This window comes from Phlebotomus papatasi, chromosome 3 (assembly GCF_024763615.1).
Source record: "Phlebotomus papatasi isolate M1 chromosome 3, Ppap_2.1, whole genome shotgun sequence".
In the NCBI taxonomy this organism is placed as follows: Eukaryota; Metazoa; Arthropoda; class Insecta; order Diptera; family Psychodidae; genus Phlebotomus; species Phlebotomus papatasi.
In genome coordinates, this window is record NC_077224.1 from 26,093,491 (window position 1) to 26,117,648 (window position 24,158).

The window sequence follows — 24,158 nt, forward strand, 5'->3', positions numbered from 1 at the left end:
GTTTTCCTTTTGTTTAAAATTTGCAGTGTACCGGTTGACTAATTAAACTAAACTAAAGTTATTTCACTTTGAAAAATGTTTTATTTAGTTCTACCTGTTGCCGTAGAGACATAAGGATATTTGCTACTTTAAAGCAGTTTAAATGAAGAAACTTTCCACATGAATAACATGAATAGTTTTATTAAACTTTCAAACTACCTGCTTTCTGTTTCATTTGTAATTAAAGTATTCTTTATTTTAAATATTATAGAAAAGTTGCAAAAATGCAAATTTAAAATAACTGAATATACCGCTACCGCTCCTTTATATCATAAACTCATGGGAATTGCGAAATATGCAATTTTCAATTGTCAACATTAGTGATATGCATTTTGAATTTTGGGAATGTCACTTCTACAATAAGACAAGTTTTGCGGTATATGAAACTATTAGTCTGGGAAAATCTTTTCCATGCCTATCTCAATTTTGTGCTTTGTTAAATTTCGCAAGAGATGAGGATGTAAATTTCTCACAAAAGACATACATTCTTTAAATTTTTGTACTCATTTCTGATTGCCGTGAGACAAATTGTGATGAAAAATCTATAAAGCGCTCGACAATACAGCATTGTATCCTTTATAAAAAAGTTTTTTCAACAATAATGAACTATCACGGAGAACTTTTCATCTATATGATAGTTTCTCATTTAAATTTTGTATCACAAACTTTGATGAAGATTCTGAGGATAATTTTTAATGAGATAGACAAAAGGGATAATTAACTCCATAGACTTTTGTAATTGTACCTTATTTGTTAATTAGTATATAAGAGACAACTGCTGGAAAATACTACTCGTTGTAAAATATTTGCGTTTCACAAATTCCAAGAAACTAGAATCGGCACAGGCGCTATTCATAAATTTACAAATTCATAAAATCAATCAATTTATTTAAAGATGATAAATCATGTAGATTATGAATCAAGAAAGAATTGAAGAAGAAAATAGGTCACTTTTTTTTATGGAAAATAGACTGATCTAATGGAAAATATCGCTCTTGCAATATTACAGAAGCTTATGTTCATTTTAGACATTTTTTATTGCTCGAACTCAAAGAGAGAGCAGTTATATAATCGTCTTTTTTTCAACTTGTTACCATCCTAAACCTCAAATAATAAGACATATAAACTTCCTATCTTCGAGGACCCCCAATAAAAAAAAAACATCTCTAAGCGTTTTTTTCTTTCTCCCACTATCCCCTAAAAACTATGTTTTTTTCGATTTTTCTAAAAATTGGGCCAAGCTTTTTCAATGATTTTCAGATATGTTAGTCCATATGGTAGATTCAGATTTGGTAGTCCAGATTTGGTGGTCCAGATAGACATTCAGATATGGTAGTCCAGGCGAACATTTCGTCCAAGCAAACCTATGACTGGAAAATTCGCACTTTTAAATTATTGAAAGTCAAACGTCAACCACTTTAGAGGGCCCATTTTTAAACCGAATTAATTGAATTTGTATTTTTTTTTTTTTTTTGGGAAGGTATGGAAATTTCGAACCCGGCTGCATTGGTCGTCATTGGAAATGAACCGGTTAAGTATCAATTTTTGAATGATTTTTTTCGGAAAGATTTTTTTTTACTTGACCTTAAGTTTGTTCCCCAGCTAGAGGTCAAACGGTAAGAGATATCGCCTTCCGCTCTTTGATGACCCCCCCCCCCATAATTTTAATTACTTTCGCATTGTTTATAAACAAGATTAAACCGGTAGTAACCATATGTGCATACAAAAAATATGCTAACGGAGAGAACTTTCTCGTGAAGTCGAGCATTCCGCAAAGCTGGGACGCTTTGTCATCTCTTTTTAATAAATGTTTATACAGTAGACTCTCGCAAATTCGGCTCTTTTAAGATCGGGATACTTTTTAATTCGGGCAGCGGTTACATTTGAAAAAAGTTTGTTGTCATTTTTCAAGTTTGATTATGATTGTCAAATAAATCAAATATTCTCAAATTTGCCATGCTTTGTCTTAATTTTGATGTGATTTTGCATTATTAAGTGATTTTCATGCAATTTACGTTATATATGAGTGTGTAAACTCAATATCTATATGCACATGAATAAAAAATCGTTGCATTTCAAAAACTTTGTCGCCCGAATTTCTGTCTAATCCGGCTAACATTTCGGTCCTATATGCCCGAATTTGAGAGAGTCTACTGTATAAAGTATTATTACATAAATTTTGGAAAGCCTAAAAAATATAGTACTAAAATCTTTGTAAAAACTTTAAAAATAACATAGATCTAATAAAATCTAATATTTTTTTCTCTATTTTAATCTAATTGAATCTAATACAATTGTTAAAATTATTATAAGGGATGAATTACTGGCAAAAAATGCTTGGGAACTCAAAAATATTCTAAGATTGATGAAAATTGATTTACGCCCTTGTGATACTAAATGCGCGATATGACTGTGGCTTTCATGCAAAATTTATAAGAAAGTGCCTCAAGTTTCATCAAGTTGGAGTAAATTTATTTCACCCAGAGAATTATGATCCGATCCTTCTTCACCCATCGAAAAGGCGAAATGTTTGAATGTCTTCAAGATGAGTGAATATGTTTGTTTGGGTCTCAAGAAAATCACAGTCACTTGACTAACTTTCACTCACTGTAACTTGATACCTTTCCCTTACATTTCCAAGTTGTTGCACATCAAACAATACAATTTTCCTCACGTTTACTTCCACAATTTAATTAATGTGTCAATTCGGTGCATGAATGGAATGACATCACAGTCTGTGGCATTTGGATATAGAAAAGCAAGTATTTGAATAATGTTTTGCTGGTGCCATCATGAACCACTAAACTGACGAAATTTTAATTAAAATCCACCATAATCGATTTCAATATCCGTGTTGTATTATATTATTAGCAATGATTTTAAAGCACACACTCTCATAACAATTTAACATTTGCATTTCAATATTGAAACGCAACCCTTATTTTGTATGTTAAAAATGATACTAGGGGAGAGCAGGGTAATTTCGAACTCTGCACTAAAAGCGAAAAGAACTTATATATTATATATTATATATTAAAATCTCTTAATTCAAATATTTTTAAATAAACATAGGGGAAACCGGGGGTAGTAGTACACACTACTTAAACTTATATAGACTATTTGTTCGGAGAAAAAGGATACCTATACTATCTATAAATTCATATAGATCACGTCCTCTGAAATTCAATATTTAATTAAAAACTTCGCAGTGTTTACAACTGCCCCGTGTTTAGTACTACCCCAGTTTCCCCTACAAATATCAAAGTAAACAAAACACGATTGAGATATTTAGTCTCGATAAATCTTACGAATATTTTATCAGTAAAAATTAAACTTTGTTTAAAATAATAAAATAAATATAGGCAAAGCGAAAATTGGGGAGTTTTGAACCGTCATGGCTCAAACGACCATAATGTTAAATTATTGATTGATCAAAGTCAATATTTTGAGGGATATTGATATGATTAAAAATTAAAGGAATCTACAAATTGGAAGCACTTTTCGTCAAAAATTGCTTTTATGAAGGAATTTGCCTGAAGTTTTGCAGGTAGAAATTAACCAAAATGAGCCCAAACAGAAGTAGATTTTGATTCTTCAATAGTGTCTTGGATAAAAGGTAAATCGAACTCTATTTGCACAAAAAGTCGTTAAAGTTCGAAAAATTCAATTTCGAATTTTTATACTCCCTCCGTCCCAAAAAAAAGTCGTACGTTTGGGGAAAAATTAGGGATTAAAGAATTGTTTTACGGAATGTTTTTGTTAATAGTAAATATCTTACGTGTGAACTATTCTCCATCTTCAGTAGTAATATTCAGGTCCACCTACCACGGTAAGTTAAGGAACTGGTGTCTTGAAGATTTATTTTTTTCACTTTTTTTCGAAGAGCTCCGGTCGAGATGTAACTTTTGAAAATTCTACTGCAATTAACGTTGTTAACTAGAATTTCATTTAAAAATTTAGTGTTCCAAAGAAGGGACTTATAGTTCTTTTCGTTATGCCATAACAATGGGTCTAAATTCACAAAAAAGGGCAATAAAACCAATCTTGCTCTTTTTTTTCTACATTCTGTGATATGGGTGCTGAATGGTTGGAGATAAAGATTTGATGTCTTTGGACGACCCCCACCCCCCGTCGTAGGTCAACTTTTGGATTTTCAATACGTTCCTAGTTTCCCCCCGCCCCTCCTCTTCCTCAGAAAAAATCGCACTATGTGTTTTTGAGCAATCCCAAAAAACAATATGGTTTTTGGAGGGGAGGGAGGGGGGGGGTAAATGAGGGGTAGGGTAATGATCCCAAGGTCGACTTACTGGGGCGCCGCCGAAGGTGCCAAGCTTCTATCTTCAACCTTTTGGTACTTAAATCTTACTAAAAATATTCAAAAGAAAGATGTTTTTAAGACATTGTTTTCTTATCTTACAATCGTAGGTGGACCTCAATATTACCCATTGCAGATGGAGGATAGTATGTACATAAGATATTTCCAATACACAGCATTTCTACTTTACGCCGTCTCTTCCTAGCGATTTTCTTCCAAACGTACGACTTTTTTTGGGACAAGAATTTTTCCCAAACGTACGACTTTTTTTGGGACGGAGGGAGTACTAAATTTTCGAACAAGGTGGGGAAAATGTATCAAATATCACACTAAAAAGCTAGCAAAAGAGTTACTCAGTGATTATGAAGTGATTAAATACTGAGGCAAGAACAGTAAACGGCGTTGTTATGTTTTTTCCTCACAAAACAATGTGAAAACCGTCACATTCTGACACTTGAGCACTTCGAAATTCGAACAGAATGTAACTTCCGCCACCTTGCGAAAGTAATAAGAAGTATGAAAGTCTTTTTTTTTTGGATCTTCAAATAGATTTTCGAATTTTTCAAGATCTACTTCTGTACGGAGAGAAGAGGTATAAGTATAGTCAAAATTCTGCAAAAAAAAAACAATTTTTGACGAAAATTGCTCCTAATGGTTCCGTTCAGTAATAACATTTAGAACAGACAAAGCCACTCCAAAGTCAAACCTAACCCACCTAACCTATTCGAAAATCTACCGGAAGCCTAAAGTGCAAGTTCGCGTACTCCCCACTTTAGCGCTGATTGTTCTGCCATTTCGAAATTCTGTATTTCTTGACACTTTAATCCTCAACAGTGTCAAAGACACTGTGTAAATGTAAATGTTTTCTGTAAAAAGTGGTTTTTGTGTAGCTTTGTGGAATTTTCGGATGGAAGAATGTTTGAATTGCAGTTTCATTACAATAAATGTCCTTTGGATCAACTTGCTCACTTTTATGTAACTTTTCGGTTTAAACGTTCGAACTTCAAACGGGTTTTTAGGTAAGTTCTCTCTGATATACCTTCGAATCGGTTAAGAAAAAACCTCAACCGGAGAGAGCTCTCAAATCGGGAAGATTATTACTGAACAAGAGGAATGTGTAGCATTTTCATACAGTATTTAAATCTCAATAGCACAAATGTAGGTCAAATTGAGCTCAAGGGCCTATAGTCACCTGAGGATTATCCAAAAGGCTACTATCACAATTGCAATCGGAATAAAGATTCAACTACTTTCCCATTATTAAGTTTTCACTAATAAAGTCACCTCTCAGCTTAACTCGTAGATCTGTCTAGTCTAGGGCCCAATGGGGTTAATGAAATCTCTTTGCTTTAGTCAGTAAAATATTCTATTTTCGTCAGTAAGAAACACAAATATAATTGATCACTGAGTAAGTGAGAGAAATCCGAAAAAGTTAAAATAACATTTCGGAAATGTTTATTTTACCCTGCAGTATTGATCCGAAATCGGTGTAAATATTATGCTTTTTAGTTTATTATGGGTTGAACTTACGTTTTTCATGTTAATTTTGCACATAAAAAGGTGTAAAATTAACATTAAAAAATGTTGATATATTTTTACACCTAAAAGGTGTTAAAGTTATGAGTAAAAAAAGTTAATCGCACCTCCGTTTTTTCTCAGTGTATTACTTTAAACTCTTTATTAAACCATATACCTTTATTGTAATTCATTTCTGTATCACAACCATTTTCCGGTATTTCCGCGATCACACACGTTCGTTCAAGAAAAGATGTGATAGATCATCTCTAGCACCGTGAGAGCGAGAGAAATTTTTCAATTTCTCCTCATGAAGTTTACAGCCAGACACGAAGAAATTCTTAAAGAAACACCCCGGGATCGTTACTATCCCTTGAGGGTAATAAACACTTGGCAGCCATTAAAATAGAGCAAATGATCACAACAGGTCGTAAAATCACGATAGGAGAGATATGAGTGACCTAAAATCACAATGGGGGTGCATTTGTTCGATTAAACAAACAAAAGCACTCTCTATTTCTGTAACTCTGAGCACAGGTAAAAATGAAAGGATCATCGAGGATCCTTTGAACACTGAACACTGGAATGTGGGTGACCTATCCACGTTGATAAATTGTGATGATTACTTTCTCTTGGGGTGGTCATAAGTTAGAGCTCAAGCTGAAAATAATAAAGATTTACCAGGAGATAGGAACACGAATGACACAGGATCAAGATAATGTACAATCTTTGGTCATCCAAATTATGCACCACCTTTCTCAAGGATTTGGAGAATGATGGCTATTAAAAATGTGAAATTCCTCGTTCCTCGATCCATGCCATAGGGGTTGAATTTTTGGGAAAACAAAATTTGGGGGTGTTCCAAAATAGAGGTAGGGAGGATGGGACTGTGGATCTGACATCACCTACTTCGAGCCATTCAATGACATTTAACCTTTAAACCTTGCAACAAATCTCTCAATTTAGAATTTTTAAATAAATTGTTAATATAATAGTTTAAGCTGATTAAAAACTATTTTTTTTGCAGGACCTAGAACAATCAATTTCTTCATTTTCTTTGTTCGTTAATATAGAATTTATCAAATTTTAATCTAGCGCACTTCATTTTTTTTTATCAAATTTATCACAATACTCAACATTAATTTTACTTTTTAACTAATAGGCATCATTGTAAAATTTCAAAATTTCTGATATTGCAATATTTTCTAAGATTTCATGAAATTTTAGAAAAAAAAATTTTAAATTGATATTTTTATCACTGAAAATGCGCTTGAAATGTCCGAATTACTCCGCTCTCCCCTAATTTCTACTATGACTGTCCAGTTCAATTCCTGGCAACAAAAATGTCTGAGTATCATTAACCTCACATGGGTACTGGAAAAGTTACCAACAATGGATTTGCCGGACAATAGAATGTTCTTTCTATTGTGATTGAATAAATTAAAAGTTTTCCAACAAAAGTCGGGGGCAGAGGAAAAAGTAGAAAATCAATTTACGTGAAATATTATTATGCATTCTGGATTTTTATTATTGGGAAAATGCAGAATGACAAAATCGAATTTTCCAGATGCACTTTTCACAGAATGTCAAAAGAAAATTTTGAGAGAACTTTTCTCGTCCTTTCTGCCAATCCTTGAAGTCACTTTTGGAGGACTCTGGGAGCGACGTGAATTGGAGGCATAAAGGATAGGTATGGAAAAGGAATTTTTGTACCTTTGATATGGCAGCAAAACGAGAGGGTTGTTCAGTTGAGCATTTCCCACTGTGGCAGAGGGATGTAAATGGTATTTCCATTTTAATGCCACACAATCCTTGATGCCTCAATGCAAGCCTGTAAGAAATTTTGTGGAGGAGGATGGTTATCGCGTAATCCACACTGTTCAAAGGACGCATGAATTTAACCTCTCGGTTGATTTATCTTCGTATTCTTCTAGGAGAGTCTGTACATGGCATTCTTCTTTGGCTAGACGCCCTCATACTGCCTCTGTCACTTTTAGAATCCCAAACATTTCACTAGCTTCCCGCCAAAGAAGAATGACGTAGATGATAGTGAAGATGAATCTCCAAGGCAAAATGAATTTTCTTGAATAGCAAAATAACACGATAACCTATAAATTTTCCTCAGAAGACAAGACTTCTTCATGAGCAATTGGGTGAGTTCAACCTGCACAATGATAAATAAACTTCTCTAAAAGATAATTCAATAATATACCATTCATAATGCATCTTGAAAAGAACTTATATGGTTTCGTTTTTAATTTTACTATAAGGTTGAATTTTATAATACAGGGTTATGATGGATTTAACCATAAGATATGCAAATTTACATTAAATAAGTCTATAATAAAATTACAATAAGTTTCCATTGTTTTCGTATAACGTAATATGGATTTATTACAGTAGACTCTCACTCAATCGGCTCTTTTTCAATCGGGCGTCAAATTTTGTTGACAATTTTCACGTTTAATTATGAAGCTAATTCGCTCAAATTCGCTGTAGTTCTTCCTATTTTATCGTGATTCTTTATTGAGCGCTTTTTGTGGAATTTACAAAGGCTTTGATACTTAAATTTATCGATAAACCGGATGACATTTCACCCCATATGCCCGATTGAGAGAGAGTCTACTGTACTTTGAATTTTTTTTTTTAGGAATATCGTTCGAAAAAAAAACATTATTTGTTTTAGACATCACCGTGTGTGTCGCTTTCGATGCAATAAATGACAAATCGATTGACAATCCCAAAGAATTTCGATCGACTGAAATTTATAGGCAAATTTAAATTCAAATTAACACTACTTTCCGTTAAATTTAACCGATGCATTTCAAAGTTCAATTCCGATAACGAATAATGTTTTTAACCCTTTAATCAATAAATCTCCTCACAGAACTCTAGAAGAATGCGGTTTTTGTTACAAAGGAAGCCAATTAATATCACATCGATTGCAATCCACTGTTGCAATCTGTGTCAGTTCCTAATCAACCCTGCTGCTTTTTTTGCTCTTGAACCGGAGTCACTTTGGCGTCCAGTTGACAGAAAACCGAAGCAAATGTTGCTTAGTGGACGGAAATGATACAAACTACACACATCCGGTGCTCGGATGTTATTTCAAGCCAACCTCTAGACTCACCCTCCTGACCGATATTAGGTACAGCTACAGGTGATATCATACCACCGGAATACAACTCAATTCCACCCCATGAGTGGCTCTTTTTTTTCTGTGTCACCTTCAACCATTGATGTTCGACTTTAACTTTATTTATGCATCAAAAATTATGAGCTTTCTTTCAACGGAAAGATACACAAATCACTGAACTTCCTTTCTCAATTATTATCGGAAATGGCAATTAAAAATGTTTCTCCGAAGCATAAAACAACTTCCCTCACTTTGAAAGAAAAAATAAACATTATTCTGCTGCTTCATAGAGAAAATAATTATATACAATCCTTCTGTTTTTCTGTTTTTCGATACTAAGAAAATTATGCCATTATCGATTTTTCGAGTCTTATTTTTGTATAATTTTGTGAATTGGAACAATTCTAAAGACTAACATTGACTATACCGAGAAAAGTTTGGATGGTATTTTGTACAAATCGTGTATTAGGTGAGATTCTTAACAATCTCACCTACTATAATCCTAACAAAATTTCATGTCGTCCGATCGACCTCAAATTTGGCCAAAATGTGTTTCGCCACTTCCTGATCACGAATATATGGGGGGCTAAGTTACGTTCCCGGCCGTCCGGCCGCTCTTTGGAGCTTAATAGCTCCTAAACTAAAAAAGATATCGACTTGCGGTTTTCGGCAAAGGTTATATATCGGGTGAAAATTGCAACACGGTGCATTGACCCCCCACCCCCCACCCCTCCTTCCGCCATTTTGAAGACCCCCCTTTTTTTTTGTTTTCTCAATAGCTCCGCCCCTATGGCATCGAGCGGGCTCAAATTTTAGTATGTTATAGCTGGGCCTTAGAGCTTTCCATCAGTACCAAACTTAAGGACCCCGACCCCCCTGACCCGAGCTATAAGGGTCCAAAAAAAATTTCTTAAAATGGCCATAACTCCGGTTCTAATTGTCAGAATTTAAAAAATGAGGGCTTTTTGGAAAGCTCTCATGAAATGCCACTTCCCTTTCTAACATCGCAAGTTCATAAAACCACCGCTAGGGGCGCTATTATTAAAAAGAAAATTTTTAAATCTTAAAAGTTAAATAACTCAAAAATTCCTTATGCAATCGGGCTGAAATTTTAGTATGTTGTAGCCGTTGATTATACCTATCAAACAAAAAAAACCTTAAGTCGATCCATAACCCCTGACCCGAGCTATAAGGGGTCAAAGTTCGAACATTGACCGGCCTCTATCTCCGGTTCTAATTAACATAGCGACATAAATTTTACCTTTTTGGTTTCGTCTCGATGAGCACTTTCAGATGGAAGTTCAAAAATTCACCACAGGTAGCGCTGTGATAGAGTCAAAATTCATCGAAATTCAAAGACATTTTTCTCAAAAACGGCATTGTGCAAGTTAATGAAATTTTAGTATGTTGTAGTCCAGTCTAGGACGTTTCCAAAATGGTGCGTATGTGCGCTGTGGTTTCAATAGAACCGGAGATATGAGGGGTCAAAGTTCACGAAATTCAAAAAATCATATCTCCGGTTCTATGTGACCGATTTTGATGAGTGAGGGCTTAAACGAAAGATCTCACCAAATGCTACAACTTTCTAGAATATTTGAACTTCGTGGGACCAACACCAGGGGCGCCACAGTCGAAAAACCAATTTCAATATCACATAACCTCAATTATCTCGACTGTCGCTGAACCGATTTTGATGATTACTTCAACATAATTGTAGAGCACATTTGTCTCTACATTTCGTCCATACATCATTTTCCACTTAGACCACGCTATCACTCCGATTTTGCCGTTTAAGTGTGAAAAAATTGATTTTTCCCATAATAACGCTTTGAAATCTCAGATGCCAATTTGACTGCCTCTACTCCACCAAGACACTTAAAATAGGGTTTTAAATGGAAAGTCCCACAAAATACAACAATTCTTTGATATAGTTGAAGTTCAACAAATGATTACTTGGGGAACTCTGGATGAAAAAACGAGTTAAGAAACAAAAAACCTCGCTTATCTTGGCTTCTGAGTAATCGATGAGATCATGTTCTATGGGAAAATTATAGAGAACATTCTGGTCTACATTTCACCCATATATCACTTTTCTGTCAGTTCATCCAAATCCTTGATATTTTGGTTTAAATACAAAATTTGTATAATTTCACGAATTTTATTCAAGATAACTGAATGGCGTCTCCCAACTTCAGCTCTAAATCGAATTTGCATGCACTCCGAGTTAGCTCACGTTAAGAATCTCACCTACATAAGCCGGTTAGGATTATCTGTCCCTTTAAATTCTATAATGCCTCATAAGATAGTAGAAGATACGATCCTCCATAGGCAAGGCATATAGGCAATTTCCTTTAGAATCTACTATCTTGAAATTTTAAAATTTACTACCCTGTGGATAGTGAATTCTAATAGCCGAATGGTAAAATCTACTATTCTCCTTTAGATTTAACTTTGGCCTCTGTTAGATTTTAATATCCAGATAGGGTAAGTGTGCCCAATTTCGGCATAGTTGCATGTAAGCACCGAAGTCCTCAGTTTCAAATGCAATATTAGGTGAGATTCTTAACAATCTCACCTACTATAATCCTAACAAAATTTCATGTCGTCCGATCGACCTCAAACTTGGCCAAAATGTGTTTCGCCACTTCCTGATCACGAATATATATGTGGCTATTTTACGTTCCCGGCCGTCCGGCCGCTCTTTGGAGCTTAATAGCTCCTAAACTAAAAAAGATATCGACTTGCGGTTTTCGGCAAAGGTTATATATCGGGTGAAAATTGCAACTTGGTGCATTGACCCCCCACCCCCCACCTCTCCTTCCGCCATTTTGAAGACCCCCCTTTTTTTGTTTTCTCAATAGCTCCGCCCCTATGGCATCAAGCGGGCTCAAATTTTAGTATGTTATAGCTGGGCCTTAGTGCTTTCCATCAATACCAAACTTAAGGTCCCCCGACCCTCCTGACCCGAGCTATAAGTGTCCAAAAAAAATTTCTTAAAATGGCCATAACTCCGGTTCTAATTGTCAGAATTTAAAAAGTGAGGGCTTTTTGGAAAGCTCTCGTGAAATGCCACTTCCCCTTCTGACATCGCAAGTTCATAAAACCACCGCTAGGGGCGCTTTTTTTAAAAAGAAAATTTTTAAATCTTAAAAGTTAAATAACTCAAAAATTCCATTATGCATCGGGCTGAAAATTTAGTATGTTGTAGCCGTTGATTATACCTATCAAACAAAAAAAACCTTAAGTCGATCCATAACCCCTGACCCGAGCTATAAGGGGTCAAAGTTCGAACATTGACCGGCCTCTATCTCCGGTTCTAATTAACATAGCGACCTAAATTTTACCTTTTTGGTTTCGTCTCGATGAGCACTTTCAGATGGAAGTTCAAAAAGTCACCACAGGTGGCGCTGTGATAGCATCAAAATTCATCGAAATTCAAAGTCACTTTTCTCAAAAACGGCATTGTGCAAGTTAATGAAATTTTAGTATGTTGTAGTCCAGTCTAGGACGTTTCCAAAATGGTGCGTATGCGCGCTGTGGTTTCAATAGAACCGGAGATATGAGGGGTCAAAGTTCACGAAATTCAAAAAATCATATCTCCGGTTCTATGTGACCGATTTTGATGAATGAGGGCTTAAACGAAAGATCTCACCAAATGCTACAACTTTCTAGAATATTTGAACTTCGTGGGACCAACACCAGGGGCGCCACAGTCGAAAAACCAATTTCAATATCACATAACCTCAATTATCTCGACTGTCGCTGAACCGATTTTGATGATTACTTCAACATAATAGTAGAGCACATTTGTCTCTACATTTCGTCCATACATCATTTTCCACTCAGACTACGCTATCACTCCGATTTTGCCGTTTAAGTGTGAAAAAATTGATTTTTCCCATAATAACGCTTTGATATCACTCAGATGCCAATTTGACTGCCTCTACTCCACAAAGACACTTAAAATAGGGTTTTAAATGGAAAGTCCCGCAAAATACAACAATTCTTTGATATAGTTGAAGTTCAACAAATGACTACTTGGGGAACTCTGGATGAAAAAAACGAGTTAAGAAACAAAAAACCTCGCTTATCTTGGCTTCTGAGTAATCGATGAGTTCAAGTTCTACGGCAAAATTATAGAGAACATTCTGGTCTACATTTCACCCATATAACACTTTTCTGTCAGTTCATCCAAATCCTTGATATTTTGGTTTAAATACAAAATTTGTATAATTTCACGAATTTGATTCAAGATAACTGAATGGCGTCTCCCAACTTCAGCTCCAAATCGAATTTGCATGCACTCCGAGTTAGCTCACGTTTTTGTCTTTTTGTCAAAAAAAGTTCTAGCGGGATATAGAGAACCCGAAAGTTAGCATCTCGTTCTTTACTCCACAATAGCGATTTTTGACAAAATATAAAATACTCCATTTTATAAGGGTAGACAGATAAAAATCTAATGAAGGCTATATTGAGCTGGGGCTATAATGTAAACGCTATTAGGTGAGATTCTTAACAATCTCACCTACTATAATCCTAACAAAATTTCATGTCGTCCGATCGATCTCAAATTTGGCCAAAATGTGTTTCAGCACTTCCTGATCACGAATATATATGTGGCTAATTTACGTTCCCGGCCGACCGGCCGGCCGGCCGGCCGCTCTTTGGAGCTTAATAGCTCCTAAACTAAAAAAGATATCGACTTGCGGTTTTCGGCAAAGGTTATATATCGGGTGAAAATTGCAACTTGGTGCATAGACCCCCCACCCCCCACCCCTCCTTCCGCCATTTTGAAGACCCCCCTTTTTTTGTTTTCTCAATAGCTCCGCCGCTATGGCATTCAGCGGACTCAAATTTTAGTATGTTATAGCTGGGCCTTAGAGCTTTCCATCAATACCAAACTTAAGGTCCCCCGACCCCCCTGACCCGAGCTATAAGGGTCCAAAAAAAATTTCTTAAAATGGCCATAACTCCGGTTCTAATTGTCAGAATTTAAAAAGTGAGGGCTTTTTGGAAAGCTCTCGTGAAATGCCACTTCTCCTTCTAACATCGCAAGTTCATAAAACCACCGCTAGGGGCGCTTTTTTTAAAAAGAAAATTTTTAAATCTTAAAAGTTAAATAACTCAAAAATTCCATTGTGTATCGGGCTGAAAATTTAGTATGTTGTAGCCGTTGATTATACCTATCAAACAAAAAAAACCTTAAGTCGATCCATAACCCCTGACCCGAGCTATAAGGGGTCAAAGTTCGAACATTGACCGGCCTCTATCTCCGGTTCTAATTAACATAGCGACCTAAATTTTACCTTTTTGGTTTCGTCTCGATGAGCACTTTCAGATGGAAGTTCAAAAAGTCACCACAGGTGGCGCTGTGATAGCGTCAAAATTCATCGAAATTCAAAGTCATTTTTCTCAAAAACGGCATTGTGCAAGTTAATGAAATTTTAGTATGTTGTAGTCCAGTCTAGGACGTTTCCAAAATGGTGCGTATGCGCGCTGTGGTTTCAATAGAACCGGAGATATGAGGGGTCAAAGTTCACGAAATTCAAAAAATCATATCTCCGGTTCTATGTGACCGATTTTGATGAATGAGGGCTTAAACGAAAGATCTCACCAAATGCTACAACTTTCTAGAATATTTGAACTTCGTGGGACCAACACCAGGGGCGCCACAGTCGAAAAACCAATTTCAATATCACATAACCTCAATTATCTCGACTGTCGCTGAACCGATTTTGATAATTACTTCGACATAATTGTAGAGGACATTTGTCTCTACATTTCGTTCATACATCATTTTCCGCTCAGACTACGCTATCACTCCGATTTTTCCGTTTAAGTGTGAAAAAATTGATTTTTCCAATAATAACGCTTTGAAATCACTCAGATGCCAATTTGACTGCCTCTACTCCACCAAGACACTTAAAATAGGGTTTTAAATGGAAAGTCCCGCAAAATACAACAATTCTTTGATTTAGTTGAAGTTCAACAAATGAACACTTGGGGCACTCTGGATGAAAAAACGAGTTAAGAAACAAAAAACCTCGCTTATCTTGGCTTCTGAGTAATCGATGAGTTCAAGTTCTACGGCAAAATTATAGAGAACATTCTGGTCTACATTTCACCCATATAACACTTTTCTGTCAGTTCATCCAAATCCTTGACATCTTGGTTCAAATACAAAATTTGTATAATTTCACGAATTTGATTCAAGATAACTGAATGGCGTCTCCCTACTTCAGCATCAAATCGAATTTGCATGCACTCCGAGTTAGCTCACGTTAAGAATCTCACCTACATAAGCCGGTTAGGATTATCTGTCCCTTTTTAATTCATATTGATATTTCTTATTACTTCCTTTTTGGGAGGGTTGTGTGGAACCTTGAAAACTAGTTTATCATCTTTGTTTTCTTTAAATCACTTCCTAAAGTATTGAAAAATTAATAAAAATGTAGATATTGCTTTGGGTAGTATTCCGGCCACTTTGAGTGAAATACCTTCTACATTTTTTCTGACTACTTTTTGCAACGCAACGGATAGAAAATTTTGAAACGTCAAACGGAACGAGTTTAATATTTAGTTTAATACGTTGTTTATATGACCCACAAGCCCTAAGATCTTCCGTGTAATTTGTCCTGAAGACCTGAAGAGTAGCATCTCAAATTTACGCGCAGATTCCCGTAGCAATTTGTCCTTCCTGAACTCTTCCAAAACACCGAAGGAAAACCCTCTGCACTTCACCACAAATCACAAGAAACACAATCGATCTATCACATTTTTTGTAAGACTCTTTCCACACTGAGTTTTTACAACGTAATTTAAATTCAAATTATGCCTAAAATTTGACGGTCTTTGTGTTAATACATCCTAAAATGAATAAATATTTAAAAGTAAAATGAATTCATTGACTATTCGAAGATTACATACATAAATTTGGCACACTTACCCTACCCTAGTAAATTTTACTAGCCGAATGTTAGATCTTATGGCGCTGGTACACATTTTCAATTAAGTGAATTTTAACCGATTGAAATTTTACCTCTTATTCTTTCAAAATTAAATCAGATATAGGTGTCTCTTTCTGTCAAATGAAAATTGAAATTGAAATTGAAAGTAGTATACATGGAGCAAGTCGCTGTTTGTGACGTCACATATGGAGCAAGTCGCTGTTTGTGACGTCACTATCGAGCAAGTGGGTGTGACGTCACTATGGAGCAAGTCGCTGTTTTGTGACGTCACGTGTGTGTGACGTCACACGTGTATGATGACGTCACACCCTGGAGACATGACGCAATATTTTGTGGGCCGAGGTCACCCGGGAGATGACGTCACTCACTGAAAATTTGAATTTGAATTTTCCGTTAGAGTACACGAGCGCCATCTATGATTGTGAATTTGAATTTCTGTCCGCCATTTTTAATTTCTGTCCGCCATTTTGAATGTCTATCCGCCATTTTGAATGTCTATCCGCCATTTTGAATGTCTATCCGCCATTTTGATATTTCTGTCCGCCATTTTTATTTTTTATCCGCCATTTTTATTTTTGTCCGCCATTTTTATTACCGACCGCTGTTCTTATTTTCTATGCGCGCCCTCTGTTATTCCTATTATTAACTATTCCCGTAATTTTTTTTCGCGACGTGAAAATTTTTTGGCCGAGACCTGGGATTGAACCGACAGATACTTAAAGTCTTAAACGTAATGTGTACCACCGCTTAGACCACTCGGCCACGGCGGCATGTTGGTGGGTTCCCGCTGAATCGTGAACCGTTGCATCGTCCACAGGCTGACGTCACCCATGCATAGATATCCCATATAGCCATTTCCCATGCATGCATACATTTTCATACACATACACATGCCCCGTGGGAATAATTGCGCGCGTCACTTGGTGGGAAAAATAGCAGAGACAGAAGATCTCAGATTACTGCGCCAGCTGTCTGGACATATGAGCCAGCCACACTTAAAGAGTGCATCCGATAGCAAAAAATTGGCACGGGCTGTACCATATGGGATTGCAGATTAATTGTCGTGGGATTTTTTTAATTGCTGTGGGAATTTTCTATTTGATGTGGGAATTTTTTCCCGGCTCTGTGATTACTATATAAGGCTTAACGGAGGAGGATAATTTGTAATACAAAAATGAATACTCTAGATATTGCGAATGTGCTCCAAAAAAATAAATTTACCCGACAAATATTTAAAGGGGTTTTTCCAATTGACCGACTCCCCAAAAGAAAATTAACATTACCCACCTTCATTGTGATAAACACAGCAAAGGCAAACCACCCTGGAGAACATTGGATTGCAATTTTTATACCTAAATTTGGGAGAAATATTGAACTCTTTGATTCCTATGGTCGATTATTTTCAAACAGCTTTATTAGGAGCTATTTGAAGATCAACTCTAAGAAGAAGAGAATGATATTTAATGACATGCAATTACAAGGACCGTTGTCTAGTGTATGCGGTCAATACTGTTGCGTTTTTGGCTATTTCCGATCGAGAGGGAAATCCATGGATCAATTTCTTCGGAAATTTTCGGGAGATGTTAACGATAATGATCGTAAGATTAGTATCTTATTTAAAAGATATTTCGCAAATGACTAATTGTCATTCAGTTAACAAAACTCTTCACAGAAGGTTCTATAAATCAAGATGAAAGTGCAAGAAAGTGAGCAAAATCTTTGTGCACCAAAACTGATGGAAAAAAAGAAGTCTAAAGGAGTTCAGCGGGGATTGAGAAAGAAAAATGGACTTCTCGATCTGGATAGTAAGCCAGTGCCGAAAAATATGAAGAGTGAAAAACCCAGGAAGATAAAGACCAAGAGCGCTTCTTCGGACCCAGATACTCGTCAGGATGCCGAAACGCAAACCCTGGATTTTCTGCAGGGAAAGAACCAATGTCCAAAGAAGAACGATAGGAACATAGAATTACTTGGAGGTTACACATACTTTTTGAATGCTTCAAACACAACATATGTATCAATAGGATTTTCATCGCTGGATTTTACACCAACTGTAAAAATTTGTATTGTAAACTATTGGTTAGGAGTAGATACAATTGTTTTTAATCAGAAGCTCTGGTCAATTTTTTGTACTTGCGAGACAATTCTGAACACATGGCTTTCGCTGCCAGACGATAATGATCATGAAAAATGCGCTTATATTCAGCAGATAAATTCATTCTTTAAAGAGGCTTTAGAAATTGATTTCGTTTGTTTAGATAACAATAAATCTTTGCTAATGACTCAGAAAGATTGTACAATTTTGTTAACAGCTCAAGAATTTAGAAAATTAGTATCAATGGCAGAATTTATCAATGTTTCTCTCATATACAATAATTCCGTTCAGTTTTATGTTAAAGAATATTTTGAAAGATATATTCAAACTTGCAGAAATTTTGGTATGACAAGATTGAGCATGTGCCAATTCACAGCTCATCTAGAAAATAAGTTACCTGTTAATTATTTTCGCCTGTTCCATGAATTTTCCCTGCTGTCCGACGATGTTCTCAAAGCACAGATACAACGGCAAGACCAATCGCCAAATTTTCAGAATAGCAAATCAATAAACCAATGAAGTAGAATAAAAACCAATAAATTTGTGAAAAATATTAACAACATTTATTTATATACTAGAGTGGATAATACAATGTATGAAAAATAATGTACAAAATAAATAAATAAAAACAATATAATACAGCATTCTTAGTTATTTACAAAAAATTAAAAGCCAAATGGCTCAGTTTTAAATGCATCCAGACAACGCCTCTTGCTCAATGTGAATTGTACCCTTTTTTGTGCTGGGCCGGACAGGACCTTAAATCTTTTCTGGCGGAATATGCGAGATTTATAATCAATGCTCAGTGTCTCAACATCCCCAAAGACAATCGACTTCATTGCATTGAAATCGAGATCCCTTTCCACCTCATGATTCATAGTGATCCCCTTTGCGACAATTTTGTACGAGTACGAATTCGTAGAGGGGGAAAAGATCTTTAAGGCGTAAGTTTTTGGCCCACAACTGACATATTCGTCAATGAAAGAGCCCTCACCGTAATCTACTAGCTCATCGGTGAGCTCCCCCAAAAACTTCCCGCAGCTTAAAGGGTTCTCTTCGCCAGAGGGTACCATAAAGATCATAGAATCTGTGTCGCAATAGAGGAGATTTTCTCCCAATTTTGAGAGGACAGAATATAGTTTGATACGGGCGTTCGTGGTAGTACATATACCGACGCCGAGATTGACATACTTTGATGCAGACTCTGCTTCGGCAATGTACTTCCACGAAACAAAAATCTGTTTGTCCCCGACGGGATATAAATCCATTAATTCAATATCTTCAGATCCAATTAATGCATTTAACTCCTCGGGAGAGTTGCAGATGCTAGTCTTTGTGAAATTTTCACGCATGATGAATCTTCCCCAAAGACTATTTAGCACCAGTTTGGTGAGCAAACGCAACCCTTTGTTGACACAGATTTTTTCCTTATCTAATTGTATACCCTCCTTCTCAAAATATTCCCGGATATATTCCTCTTTTGCCTCATCAGATTCTGTTCCCGATGGCCACCCACTTGACTCTTGTTTGATTTTGAGGAAATTATCCACAAAATCGGCAAAGAGACCCCTTTCGTTAGTGTCCCGGTTGTACTGCATCGTCTGATAGGTCCAAACCTCAAATGCTTTGATAATTTGGTAACCATGACGGACAGCCAACCGGATTTCATCTAACGACCAGAAACCGGTGAGGGCTCTTTCATCATCCGAATGTGTGCACCGATCAGTGTTAACCATTTCTGTGCATGTTCTACAGAGAGGGAATATTAAACGGTTATTGCACCTGTACGGCAAGCATGGCAAATACAAGTTTCTGGGGGCTAAAACTGTGCATTTAACCACACCGTCATGGTTTAATATGTCCTCTGGATTTTCGAAGGTTTTGATGATACAGGGATGGCCAACAAAGTATTTAGAGTATTTATTGGCCCAGGGGTAGAGTGATGTAAAATCATAATAGTATATTTTATCCCCTGGGCCACATTTTTGATACAGTTTAAACACCTCTGTTCGGCCCCCATACACCGCACTTCTCAAATCAAACCCTGCGTCGATAATTTCCTGATTTTTATTTAACGAATCTTCCAATTCAGGATTTGATTTGAGAAGTCTTCGAAAATCACACTCCCATTCCGAGACCAAATTGTAGCCCATATCTTTTATACGCTGCAAACGAGTCAATGTTGCCTCATAACGACTTTGTATAGTGTCGGTTTTTTTATCTGAACATACATAGCTTCTATTTAAGAAACATGTATGTCCATGATAATAGCAACCCTCGAAACTATACACAGTGTTTGTGCTGTCGTCAAATCCATCGACTATATAATGTGAATTTTTCAACCGAACTTCATAACGAATATCTTTTCCTGTATTCATTTTTTGATAAACGAGCCATTTCAATCCAATCTTGCTCTGGAGTTTAATATAGCTCGAGCTGTAATTATTCTTAGGCGTGATAGAAAGAGTTTTCGGCTGAAGATAATTCTTTCTATACACCTTCATTACAGCATCGGCCAGAGTAATCGCCTGCAAGAATGGATTGATTCCGGTGGTATCTAAAAACGAATACATGAAATTTAAACACCCGAGCTTAAGAATTTTGACGTCTTGGTTACAGTAATGAATCAACTCTTTCCGGTTATCAAATGTCTTGTCTTTATTGGCATCGTACCACGCGCGGAATTTTTCGTATCGATTTGACGACATTGACTCTATTGCATACATTTCTTGTGGGGGATATTTCCCAACATAATTCATATTAGCTGAAGTATTAAATCTATAAGGGTACTCTCCCTTTTCGCAATCACGAAGCCCGAAACTTGCACTAAATTTAGACAGTGCAAAAGGGATGAAACTCAGAGAATCTAAGAATACAATATCTCTGATCTTCACGTATAAAATTTTGCACCCTGTGAAGATAGGGTTGATTTGCTCATCCCTCTTGCACAATTCCTCCAGAATAAATTGCCCATCATAGCTTTTGGCATTGTGAGCAATTATTGCTGAAGGAAAAGGTCTAAATTTGAGTGCGTGATCTACAAATTTCTTAACACACGACCCGGAGCTATCATTTTCAAAAATTTTGATTGATGGGCTACAATTTTCGCATTCAGAATCGGACTCTGGAGACTTTGCACATAAATGGCAAACCTCATGGGCCACACATAAATTGGGAATATGGTCAGAGAAACCATTTTCCTTCTCTACAAGTTCGCACTCGAAATCATAAAAAATTATCGAAAATTCTTTAGGGGGTGCTTTTTTAAGTGGTTGAATGTAGCAGTAATGGGGACAGGTTACTTTTTTGTAGCAAATATTACATAATGTTGTAAAACAACTATGTGGCTCATCTGTTTTGTATATCGTATCACAGTCTTTACAACATTTCACCTGTCCACATGTGCCATTCTCACTATGAAAATTGAGGCAGATTTCACCAAGGAATCTACGATTGCAATTTAAGCAATCAATTTTCTCAGGGGTATTGGGACACGGAGGGCTATTCCTGCAGAAACTACATTTTTCGGGGCATATATGGGTATTATTATAAAGATGACCACAAAATTTGCAGTCATAATTAAAATTGAAAAACCCCCTTAAGTTTTTTATGCAGAAGAAATGTTTCTCAGCCTCGGAATAAAATAAATTTATAATATTATTAATATTTTGCTCGGTTTTTTTGGTGGAGAAAATTAGACTTTTAAAATCATTGAGCTTGTTATAAACATTTACTCTATATCGATAGTCTTCTTTTTTAACAAATTTCTGAATGAGATCCAAATTATATTTTCCTTCATTTGAAGGTTTTATCCCGAGGCTGAGAACAAATTTTTCTGCATCTTTTTTAAGAGCCTTCGTGTACCTCTGGTACCGATAAATGATCCTGCCCGCCTCAGCACTATTAGTTAAAAGGGACTTACCCACAATGAGCGATATCGGGAGACAGTTGTTCTGGCTATTGGGGAAGTCCACAGAGCTCTTGTTCTTAAAACGGCGAATATTATCGGTAGTCATCCCGTCAGGATTATAGGTCCTGCCACGTCCTTCGGAGGGATGAAATAGATATGCCCTCACTTGCAGAGCCTCAGATGAGTGGAACATTGATGTACTTTGATGGATCTGAAATTTGCATTGAAAAATTTTAGATAATAATATACTATCAGATAAAAAAATTAAAATGCTTCTAAGACATACCTTTTCCATAATGTCCAGAATTATCTCTGAAGTGAGGGCATTCAATGGCCTTTTTCCGATATGAAATCCATTTTCCGTGGGTTCTTCTGCTACAAAGATCTGTAAAATAAATGTATGCATTTTAAAAAACCCCTTTTGTGTTACGGTTGATGTATGAAATTTCTCAAGGGAATAAAAATATTTACCTTCAAAATCACGGAATCAGCATCAGATTGGGATTCTTTCTGTATCTCCCTAATGAGAGCATCAAAGCCTCCCTCCAACCAGTCTCCTGTCGTAGAATTTTGGGGCCTGTTCAACTTGAAGTTGATGATCAGTTGTGTGACCTTAAAAAATTCGCTATAATTTTTGGATTTAGCGAGAATTTTAAGCAATGATGGCTGATCATCTTCTTCTACACCATCAAAGGCCTCAGTCCTTGGGGATGCAGTATCCACGATCCCACCTCCTCCAGTCTGTACAATTGGGCCTTGGTTAATCGGAAGATTTTCCTCAGGAACATTATCTTCCGAATCACTCCCGCACAGATCAATTACATCGCACACTGAGTTACACTTAATTTTGGAATCAATGGTCTTAGAACAGCCGGGGATCGCATCATCCAGTTTCCTCTTTTTCACAGAGGGTTCACTTATCGGAGTATCTTTCCTGTTAAATAGGATGGTGCACACACGGTCTGCCTGCGAAGAGGATCCCTGACCATGAACCATTGCACTTCTTAAAAGAGATCGTTTTTCTTCTTCACTTAGCACAACACCATTCTTCACAAGGTCTTCAATGCGCGAAATTATTGCATCTAGTAGGATGCTGCTTCCTTCCTCATTTAGCAAACTGAGGAGTTCCGCAACACTTTTTCCTTCTAACGCATAATTTATAAGATCAACGACTGATCTAGTTTTCACTAGAAGAGCAGCCACTTTCTCTACACTAAAACCTTCGATTCCACTCATTTTAGATAAAAAAAAATTCCGTAATATAATTTACGCGGGGCGCGAGAATTAAAACAATTGAATGAGTTGCTTGGGTACTTAAAAGTGAGAACAAATTGATTTTTCCCTCTATTTATAATATAATTTCGCCCATGAATCGTTGACCTGACATTTTTTGCAGCATTGCAATTTTCAATTTTCCCATCATATTCCAAATCACAAGAATTGCATATATGAATCATACATTGCACTCTGATCGAGAGACATAGAAAGAGGAAAAAGAGGATCAAATTCAGCTCGCGCACGTGTGAAATGCAGCGGATCAGTTTTCGTGGAATTTTTTGTCTATTCTGTTTTCCTCGATGATGATCTGCATAATTGCACTTTTGGTGGGAAAAAATCAATCGGCGACGAAAAATAATTTTACAATATTTCTCATTATGGTGAAATTATTGACCTCATCGTGGACTTTAGCATTTTTCCAGCTAAGGTAGACGAAATTTAATACCAGTTGATTTTTCGTGGGAAAGAAATTATTTTAGCAAATGTGCATAGAGACCGAGGTTTCTTGTAAAGTGAATTTGTGTTGAAGCTCATTAACTCATCTGGTCGTCTAAGGGATAAGACAATCTTCACGTCTCCAGCTACATCTCTAGATCTCTAATATCTTCAATTTAAAAAATGGTAAGATTTAATATATTAAGTAAACTTCTATACCTATATTGCGAGTTCATTATTTCATTTGCTTGAGATTTCAAATATTTTTTTCGTTTTATTTTCTCACAGGATCTTAAAGCTGCTTTTACCAGGGCTAATACTGTTACACCAACCAAGTCGGCCACTTCACTGGAGGTGGGGGAATATTTCCCAATTGAAAGGATGGAGCGCAGAACAACCCGTTTCGGGGAACAGGTCCTAGTTATATTTACAACGGGACAAAAGGTCTGGTTGCCCCAATCATTTTC

General features: G+C 36.4%; 1 protein-coding gene across 1 annotated transcript in view; it reads left to right on the forward strand.

The window, feature by feature from the left end:
• Positions 1-24,158, forward strand: part of LOC129807373 (uncharacterized) — a 154,795-nt gene that overhangs the window by 91,626 nt on the left and 39,011 nt on the right. The gene's annotated exons all lie outside the window — the stretch shown is intronic.